The sequence below is a fragment of the Silene latifolia genome, chromosome Y, assembly GCF_048544455.1.
Source record: "Silene latifolia isolate original U9 population chromosome Y, ASM4854445v1, whole genome shotgun sequence".
NCBI lineage: Eukaryota > Viridiplantae > Streptophyta > Magnoliopsida > Caryophyllales > Caryophyllaceae > Silene > Silene latifolia.
This window is the reverse complement of record NC_133538.1, coordinates 459,492,706-459,501,645: the sequence shown is the minus strand read 5'-3', so window position 1 is coordinate 459,501,645 and position 8,940 is coordinate 459,492,706. Positions and strand designations below refer to the sequence as shown.

The 8,940-nt window shown below is 38.7% G+C and overlaps 1 non-coding gene across 1 annotated transcript; it reads right to left on the bottom strand.

Annotated features, from left to right (window-relative positions):
* Nucleotides 1-7,625: 7,625 nt before the first annotated feature.
* LOC141635847 (small nucleolar RNA R71) lies at nt 7,626-7,732 on the bottom strand. Its single transcript, XR_012540505.1, has one exon. It is a non-coding gene; the product is annotated as a small nucleolar RNA R71 (small nucleolar RNA).
* Nucleotides 7,733-8,940: the final 1,208 nt, after the last annotated feature.

Sequence of the window (8,940 nt, the reverse complement as noted above, 5' to 3'; positions counted from 1 at the left end):
TCAAAGGGACTAGGACAATTGTCTGAAACATGTCCCTCATCTCCACATCTTTTACAGACGAAAAGACCGTCTGAAACAGCGTTTACATGGTAAATCACACCTTTGGAAGCTCCTCCCAACTCGTACTTGTCAAATCTTGCCGTGAGAGCTTCTAATGCAGCTACAGAAGGAGATTCAGCAGCTCTCCTTTGATTTCCCCGGGAATTCCCCCCTTGGCTTTATGGGTGGCCAAGTCATCAATTAGTGGCATCATTTATTATGGCAATTTCGTATAATATATACATTAACTATAAATATCGCATATTTATAATTTGCTAATTAAATATAGCCGTTTATGTTTAATTACGAATTAAGTTCTTAATTCGTTTAAGCTAACATTATATATATTAATTAAATATAACAGTTTATATTCAATTTACGAATTAATAATTAATTCGTCTCAGCTGATATTATTTAATTGTATTAAATAATCGACTCATCATCACATTGACTAACCTTTTAGTCAAATACATGGACTAACCTTTTAGTCATATAAGGCATCAATGTGATTATATTTTCATATAATCACATCTCTCAAACACATCCTTTAGGTGTGACTTTTAGGGACCAGTTGATCACCGCCATCAGTATGATAATAACGTCAAACTTCTAGCAAGCCAACCGTTATTAGTAAACGTTAATCAACTGATTAAATATTAAGTATACCCTGTGAACCTATAAGAGATTTATACACGTTATCACACTAACTGTGGAGGACACTAGCTCCAACAGGTACAAGCTAATGTTTTCGAGGGTTTAAGTGAAGGTGATGCTATAATTGCTCTAATGGTGTCCGAGATAAACCTGGTATCTCTATGTGACTGTTGAAGGAGCCTCTTTTTCACTATAAAAATCCTTCATTCTCCCACAGTTTCAACACACAGAAAATGCAGAAACATTTCCCTCTTATATCTTTTATATTCTAAGAATAGTTCCCACTCCCGTCTTTGAAGTGCACTATTGTGCGGAAGATGGTGTTAACCCTAAAAATGGTGACCACGGAACCCAAGGAGCACCTGTGTGGGGGTCTCACCGATTTAGGTCAGTGTCTTACATGACGTCTCGATTATGGTCATATCGGTCAGATAAGTTCATATTCTCTACACCTGTAACTTATTCGAGTTCTAAGAGCGATGACCTTACGAAAGAGACCCTTAGCATTACGAGGAAAATAATTTAGCACTATAGAACATAGAATTAAAGCCCCCCTTGAAAAGCTTGAAGCTTAATAGAACAAGCAGCTAAATTTAAACACAAAGAAATTGCTAAATTTAAAATGGAATTTAAATCAAGACCAGACACATCCTTCAGAACAAAACACAAGAGGCGAGATGCTTTGTCGTAGCAAGCGCTCACCTGAAGAAACTGATTTTCTTTAAAAAGATTATTGTCCAAGTCTTTAAGGGACTGAATCTTTGAAACAAAGGAAGAATCTGTATGGGATAAATCAAGATTGAAGTCGTTATCGTCCTCCGACTCATTATTACCATGAACAAAGGCAAAAAACTCACGAAATTCGCCAGAAGTATGATTCATGGAGAGAAGTTTTAAAAGAGGTTGACAAAGCAACAAATAAGATACAACAAATAGGTTTACGATGAGTAATCAAGCAAATATCAAAATAGAACTTCAAACAGCAAACAAACAAGAAACTAATTTAATCAACCACAACTTAGAGAAAATTAAGAGTAAAGCAAGAAAATAAAAATACTGATTCCAAAGAGACAAACGGAGGCCAGAAATTAAGCGTTAGCCGACCGCCACTGCATCAGAACTTAGTTCATCAATTACTGATAACTATAAATTTAAAGAGAGATGATGGATAAGACAATTTAAGGCAGCAAGAGGCTCTCGCCGGCGACCTGAAGAGATCTGGTGGGGCCGTCGGCGAGACACACTTATGTGGGGTTTGAGAAATTCAGGGGACACAAATATAAATTTCACAGTCACAAACTATTTACAAATCCCGCAAATTATTTGTAGATGGACACTTTTCATTTACATTGTAGACGGGACAAAATGTTGTCATTTTAACGACAAAATGTTAAAGCTCAGAAAATTGTTCTGATAATTTTTTACCAAAGAAAAAAATGGTTACATTTTATTGTAAATGGATCACATTTACTACATCTTAACTCTTAAGCTTAAGCCTTAAGACGAAAAGTGACCGTGTTGAGGGAGACTTATTGTACAAGTTCTCTAATTCAACACGACAAATGAATTTAAATCTTCGTGCCATCCTAAACTTATTTGATTGGTTAATTTCTTTAACTCTAGGGATAATAGAGTTGGAAACTTGAAAAGTGTATAGTATATTGGTATGAGATTATGGGGGTGGGAAACTAGCTAGGAATGGAGTTGAATTCATAATAGTCTAAATGAGCCAACTAAATATTATAGACTACCCATTTCAAAAAGAGCCAACAAATATTAGAACGCACTAATCCATTTCAATTTATTCGAAAACCCCTAACCAAAACGTGTTTGGTGTGGGTAGAGAAGGTGATGTGTCATAATTATATATATATTTATGCCTCCCCTTAGTTACTTTTGAGACGGTTTTGTGCTGTATTATGTTGATTATATGCCCTTTATGTTAGAAATGTCGATACTTCCGCCTCTTGGTATTTTAATGCAGATTGGATGCATTTGTGGAGCAATTGGATAATAATGAGCATCGCGAAATCGGCAAGACGGAGTACAAGAATATTAGCACGAGAATCGAGAAGGAAATGAGAAGAAAAGATACGAAGAGAAGCTGAAGGCTATGGTCACTCGATCGAGTATTACTTCACTTAATCGAGTCGTTATGACGTGGCCACTTTACTCGATCGAGTGTTTTACTATTTTCGTACTTTCCGCAAAACTTCCTTAAGTCGGTTTATTTGTAATATAAATAGGAAGTTCGTACACTATAATTAGGTTACGCCTATTTTCACCTAGAACTCTTAGAAAACTTCAGATCTACTTTATTTACGCATTATTTTCAGATCTACTTCGCTACTTACAGTACTTTATTAATCTTTCTTCATTAATCATTAATTCAAGTTCTAGTTCCATAATTGATTGTTATTCATCTTATTTATGCTTTTGAATATGCTTTCCTTTCATCTTATAGTTATAGTTCTAGTTAGTATGAGTAGCTAAATTATCAATCTAGGGTGAAAAGGGATCTAGATTGTTAGAAAGAGGTTTGATTATTGAATTATTTGTTAAATTGCTTTTAGTTGTTTTATAATTGTTGTCCTGAATTTAGTTAGTTAATTTACTGATCAGAGTTCATTAATTAGTCTTGCATATTAGGATTATCGCCGACCGGGTTAAGACTAATAAAGCCTGCGACAATTGAATAGACTGACTTAATTATAGCAGCCGCGTGTTAAGTTTAGATTTAAAGGGCATATTTTAGTCGACCGATCATATGACCTTAAACAACGTAATTGCTCTTTTAATTAGTTAAATCACACCCTCGGATAACATACCTAGTGAACTTGATCGCTAAACTCTTTAATATTATTGAATTCACCTTTTATTTCATTGCAATTAGTTATAGAAATCAAACAAACCTTCAAGAAACTGTTACGTTAAGACGAACTAAAGAACTAGAAAATAGATTATTACCGCCTCCTTGTGGATATGCTACCCTACTTATCACTGACTATTAGTTAGTACCGAGTTAGGTTTGCTTTGACTAAGGTGATACGACTTTAGATTTATCAAATTTTGCGCCGTAGCCGGGGAGACAACTATTTTCTGTTTGTTTTTTTTGTTTAGTTTGTCTTTTGTCTCAGGGAACTTCAGTTCCTTGAGATGGTTCTTACACTTTTCTTGTTAGTTTCTTGTATGCCCAGGTCAACTATGTCCGACATTATACCTTTGGATTCCGAACCAGAGAGGACTTTTCGCTACAGACGGAACTTTTAGAGAGAAGTTGGTCAAGTTGAAGACTTGAGTATGCTTGACACCAATTACGAGAAGTTCACTTTTGCAGAAAATCCGTCCTTTTAAGAGGACAACATAGTTTTTGTGCTGATATTCTAGTTCCTACAGTAATCAAGATTCCTACACTTGTTAGCCATTCCGAGCCCACTCTTACTTCTATTCCTAAAGGATTCAAGCTCCCCACTGCAGACAATGGTACTTTCGAGATTCGCCCATCTTATATCAATTTGGTGGAGCAAAATATGTTTGGTGGAGGCCCTACTGAAGATCATGGGAAGCATATGGAGAAATTCACCGATTATTGTTGTTCCATTCTGCTAAATGCTTTGGTAACTCAGGACTAGGTGAAGCAGGTGTTGTTTCCTTTCTTTATACTAGATAGTGCTTCATAGTGGCTTCGCGATCTAGACATAGAAGCAAATGAAATCACCGACTGGAATTCGCTGGCTCTTGCATTTTACAAGAGGTACTATCCACCGCGAAGGACCAATGCTATGAGAAGTCAGATTACAAGCTTCAAACAAGGTCCTGCTGAAGATTTGAATGACGCATGGATTCGCTTCAAGAGACTGGTCCGTGTTGTTCCGCACCATGGGTTTCAGCAGTGGTTTCTTTGAAATTAGTTTTACAACGGGTTGTATGATGATCATAGAACTCTCCTTGATTCTTCTGCCAATGGAAGATTTCAGAAAAATTATAATGACACTAACGCATGGAAGTTGATCGAGGATATGTCTACTCACACTACTGAGTATGGTAACCCAGAGGTAGTAGATGAGGGGCGGTTCAGATAATGCAGTTGCAACTCAGTTAAAAGCATCGATTGCCCAAATTGCAGAAATGAAGACTACCCAAGCTTTGGTTAACTAGAAGACGGTTCATGCTATGATTTAGCAAGAGGAGTTTTGTGCTCGATATGGTGTTGATGGTCACTGTGCTACTGAGTGTTTGAGTACAATAGAGCAGGTTAATGCCTTTCAGTCTTTTAGGCAAGGTAATCCTTTTTCTAACTTCAATAATGAAAGGACCAGGGATCATCCATTCCTCTAGTGGTCGAGCCAGAATGTGCAGAACCCCACTCCACCACTGCAGTAACAACCACCTAGTTCTAATTATGTGATCCCTCAGAACCGTGAAAATCAGCAGGGTAACTATAATAGGTAAAACCAAGGAGGCAATCAATTTAATAATCAGTATCTACAACAGTTTCAACAACAGATGCCACCTCCTCAGCAAGCTCCGAACAATGAAATGTCTGAAATTAAAGTCATGTTACAACAGTAGATGATGACTTCACAAAGCAGAAAGCATTAATTACTCAATTATTGGCTCACAACAAAATCTTGTATAATCAAATTGCTCAATTGTCAAGCCAAAATTCGAGTAGGCTACCCGGTAATCTTCCTCCTCAAGGTAAACAAACTCATGAGCAAGCTAATGTGTTTCATTTGAGGAGCGGTACTTCTTATCAAGGACTGGCAATAGCCATAGGCGATGATGATGTCTGATACGTGCTTTTTATATAGTCTTTTTAGCCTATTTTAGCACGTATTTCTATGCATTTTTATACTGTTTTTATAGTATTTTGCCCCGAATTGGCTACTTTGGTTCGTTTTGTCCATTTTGTAGAAATGAACGCGAAAGTAGTGGAATCGTACCCTTTTTCGTCCTTTTTGCATGCATTTAGAGGAGACGAGATTTTTCCAGAGTGAGATACTACGTTTGGAAGCATCATGGCACGGATTACGAGGCATTCAGGCGAGGACTCGAGCTGATTTGAAGTCAAAGTACTCGATCAAGCAGTTTCACCACTCGATCGAGTGGTTTTCACGCCCCAGGATGGTCGATCGAGTAGAATTTGACTCGATCCTTAAGCTGAAGAAAGATGGGTTACTCGATCGAGTAACTTTCTACTCGATCGAGTAGATGCTGTTGAAGATTTGCTCGATCGAGTGGTTTCAATCCACTCGATCGAGTGGTTTCGCTTTTATGGGCTTCTAAACAGCCCGTGTTATGTTTATTTCGCTAAACTTAATTACTTTGCTATTTAAGCAAGCTTTAGTTAGGTCATTAGCATCAGTTTTTATTCACTACTTAGCTTTTATCAAAACTTGACTGCGTTAAACACTCTTCTTCACTGTAACCTTGTTCTTGGGATTATTTCACTCGGATTTTGTGTTCTTTACGCCGGATTCGCTTGGATTGTAATTCCTTTCTCTTTCCTTATTAATAATTAATTATTGTTTGCTTTAATTTCTTGTTTACTCATTTAATTCCTTTGCCCTAATTTCTCTTTTATGCAATTTACTTAGTATTTCATTATGTTTACTGCTAGAAAATTATTTGCTGTTAGTTTAATTAGCGATATGAGTAGCTAAACCCCTTTCATGTTGGGATTAGGGGATCTGCGGTAGGAATGTGACGATGTAGTAGATGAAATAGATGAATTGATTACAAGATTATGTCACCATAGCAATTTAATTGTATTTATTCGACTTAGTTGAGTGCACACTTCTGAGTTAACCTTTAATTTGGCTAAAATTAATCCTAGATCGAAAGATTGGACTAAATAGGCCTGCTATGAACAGTATACTACCCTGACGAGAATGAAAGTTAAGTTAGTGGTATTTTAGGATAGAAAGTGGACCGAAAGGACCTTTCAGCATCCGTCTTTCATTAATTCGTCTGAGTCATTTACAGCTGAGTCACTGGACTACCGTAGTGAACCGAAATCATGACATGTCCCTCTCTATCTGATAGTTTAATCTTATTTCTCTGTTTTTATTGCTCTTGCTCTTTATTTCTCTTTCCCTCAAAACTCGTAGTTTTGATAACAAATCAAACAACCCCCCCCCCCCCCCATTTGTGACCAAATAGACGGACTACTACAAATATCTTGCCTCCTTGTGGAGATCGACCTGACTTCCCTAGCTATATAGTTAGTTTAGTGAGTTTATTTTTGACAGGTACACGACAGACGTGTCAAATTTTGGCGCCGTTGCCGGGGAGGCAATTGCCCTATTTGTTTTCGTTCCGTTTATTTTATCCGTCTCAGGGAATTCTTATTCCTTGAGGCAGTTCTTATTCATTTTCTTTCAGTGTTGTTTATGCCCAGGTCAGACAGGTTTGAATTAGTTTGGTGATTGAGCCAGAGAGATTATTCGGCATAGACTCGCGTCGCAAAGGAAATCACGAAAGGAAGACTTGAGTACTTTCGAGCCGTAGCTACATCACTCTCTTTTCGAAGACAGTCCGATTTCTACAGTAAAGATGCCTAAGCTTTCCAGTCATTCAGTGCCTAAAGCGTCCTCTATTCCGAAGGGTTTCAATCTCCAGACTGGTGATGGGAATACATTCGACATCCATCCCTCTTATATCAATCTGGTGGAGAGAAATATCTATAGAGGTGTGGCTGGTGAAGATCCGAGGAAGCACATGGAGACCTTTACTGATTACTGTTCTACTATCCCCGCCACTAAGGCGGTAACTCAGGACAAGATTAAGGAAGTTCTATTTCCTTTCTCTTTAGCTGATTCAACCAGGGAGTGGTCGATCGACTTGACCGCACAAATTCTGGGGTTACAGATTGGGAGTCTCTTGCTCTTGCATTTTACAAGAGATATTTCCCTCCACAGCGCACCAATCTGCTGAGGGCCAAGATTACTAGTTTCAGACAGGCTCCCGATGAAAGTTTTTATGAGGCATGGTCGCGATTCAAGAAGTTTGTGAGGTCTATCCCTCACCATGGTTTTGACCCATGGTTTCTAGCTAATCAGTTCTACAATGGGTTGTATGACGATCAAAGAGCCATACTTGATGCGGCATCCATTGGAAGATTCCAGGAGAACACCAATGATGATAAGGGGTGGTCTCTTATTGAAGAGATGGCTAATCACAGTGCTGAGTATGGTAAGCCGAGGGATGGGATTAGAACAGTTCATGCAGTTGATAAGTAGGTTTTGGCTCAGCTGGAGACCATGAATGCTAGATTTGACAAGTTGGAGTTACAAGTTGTTGGGGAGCCTCAGACGGTTCATGTTCTTACTAGAGGAGAGACCGTCACATGTGAGAGATGTGGGAGTAATGATGGCCACACTGCTGTTGGCTGTCTTGTAGAGAAGGAACAAGTCCTTGCCTTTCAGCAATATAGGCAACGAGGAGGTTCCTATTACAACAATCAAGGGGCAATCCATCCCAATTTGAGGTGGACTAGTCAAAATGTGCTTAATCCTACTCCTCCTCCGCACCAGCAGCAGCTTTATGTTCCTCCACACAAGAATCAACAAGGCTTTCAGAAGCCTCCTTCCTTTGCTCCTCCTAACCACGGTGCATCATCTTCCGGTGGGGTGAGTGAAATTGGTGAGCTTAAGTCTATGTTGCAAGCTTTTACAAAGCAATTTCAGCTGAGTGATCAACAGAAATATGCGTCCATAAAGGCACTTGAAACTCAAGTTGCCCAACTAGCCATGAACCAATCTACAAGGAAGCATGGGTCAATTACCGACTCAAAATGAGAAGAATCAACATGAGACGGTAAACTTGCTAAATCTGAGAAGCGGTCGTTCTTATGAGGGACCGGAAATACAAAAATCAGACCCGAGGAATGCTGAAACTGATGGTGAACAGTGTTCTATCGAAGAAAGTGAGCTCACGGCAAAGCAAGTGCTCGATCCACTGGTTTCAGGTGGTCGATCGAGCAGATTTGGGTAGGAAAGTGCTCGATCGAGTGGTTTTTCCACTCGATCGAGTGAACAGGAAGATAGTACTGGTCGATCGAGTAGTTTTTCTACTCGATCGAGTGAAGAGCAAAATGGAGTTGCTCGATCGAGTGAGAATTTCACTCGATCGAGTGATTTTATTGAAGATTCTACTCGACCGAATGGGTATATTGGTCGATCGAGTAGTTTTGATGACGGGAAGCTTATTCGAGAGCCTGCTAGTGCTTGTTTAAGCGATAAA